The following is a 1,500-nucleotide window of genomic DNA, read 5'->3' as shown; positions in this document are numbered from 1 at the left end:
AAAAGCATATTAATAATAACAACAGTGTATCTTAGAGGGATGGTGAGTTAAGAGATGAAAAACATTTTGAATAGTATCTATTATCTCAGACAACCAACTGAAATCATTATTGTCAAGTCAATTTTAACTCATGAAGATCCTATAGAAGGAGTAGAACTACTCCATAGAGTTTTCAAGGCTATAAATCTTTACAAAAACAGACAGCCATGTCTTTCTCCCTCCTGACATCTGGAAAGAGTTTGGTACATGCTAATTATTAAAGTTACTATTTCTTAATTGCTAGGGGAGTTTATACTAGAAGCAATGTCTAAGAGTAAGAATCCAAACCAAAAATCAAACCCAGTGCCACTGAGTACACTAACTCTGACCCATATCAAGCCTCTACAACAGAGAAGGACTGCCTCACTTAATTTCCAAGACTTCTCTTTACAAAAGTAGATTGCAACATCTTTCTTCCTTGGATCAGCTGGTAGATCAGGAGTACTAATCTTTCATTCAGTAGTCAATCATTTACCCACTGTGCAACCAGGGGTCATGTAAGACTAAGAATGTTGTTTTGTTTTTTTTTAATTTTATTTTATTATTTTTGTGTACATGTACCATCAAATTAGATCTGACTGGTACAGGAGATTGCCCCTCCTTCCTCCGCAGAGCATCTGGTGGATTCGAACCGTGCACCCCTGGGATTGTAGTTGCAGCTTCTTGCCACTAGGCCACCAGAGCTCCCAAGAATGTTGTTTTTGTTAAGTGTTGTCAAATCAGAATTTATTTATCGCTGACCTTCCTGTGAGTTCCCAGAGGCCATAAATTGCAGGGGGAAAGATTGCCCGTCTTTCTCCCTCAGAACAGTTGGTGAGTTTGACCTCTGCCTTTGTGCTTACTATTATTAGGTCACCGAGGAAGGACAGAACCCAGTTTAGGCCAAGAAATACAGTTTATTGAGGAGAAACTGCAGGGCTGAATCTAAAGCAGAATCTAGCACCAACCGAAAGTTACAGTGGAGTTTTATATTGTTTTACAAGGAAATTGGGAGTTAGGATGTTCACAGGTGCTTGGTACGAGATAAGGGAGACGCCGGCGGTCATGAATCCTTCTTCCAGGGAAAGGGAGGTGAAAGAGTTTTGCAGCTCTAACAGAGACAAGCAGAGTTGCAGCTGCTACTCTGATCATGCCTGTGGCTGTTCTGGGGAAAGGGGAGGGAGAGCAGCTCCGCAGCCTTGACGCTTACCTCTAGGACCACCAGAGCTGGTCTAAGTAAGAATACAGAAAACAGCTCTGGTATGTTCACATAATGGAATACTACGCTGCATTGAAACACAAGGAATTCATGCAATATTATTCAAAATGGGTGACCCTGGAGGACATTATGCTGAGTGAAATATCTCAGTCACAAAAGGACAAACACTGCATAGTGCCACTATTGTAGAACGGGACTGACATCAGGGTTGGGGTGAGACTGAGAAAACTGGATAAATTATGCATACTGCATTGAAACACAAG

General features: G+C 41.3%; 1 protein-coding gene across 1 annotated transcript in view; it reads left to right on the top strand.

Moving 5' to 3' along the window:
- Nucleotides 1-1,500, top strand: part of CNGB3 (cyclic nucleotide gated channel beta 3) — a 244,371-nt gene that overhangs the window by 218,644 nt on the left and 24,227 nt on the right. The window lies entirely within an intron of this gene.

The sequence above is a fragment of the Elephantulus edwardii genome, unplaced genomic scaffold (assembly GCF_000299155.1).
Source record: "Elephantulus edwardii isolate Elephantulus edwardi_28Jun2011 unplaced genomic scaffold, EleEdw1.0 scaffold00008, whole genome shotgun sequence".
NCBI classification, from domain to species: Eukaryota; Metazoa; Chordata; class Mammalia; order Macroscelidea; family Macroscelididae; genus Elephantulus; species Elephantulus edwardii.
Note: the sequence above shows the minus strand (reverse complement) of the source record. Positions and strands in the feature narration are given on the sequence as shown.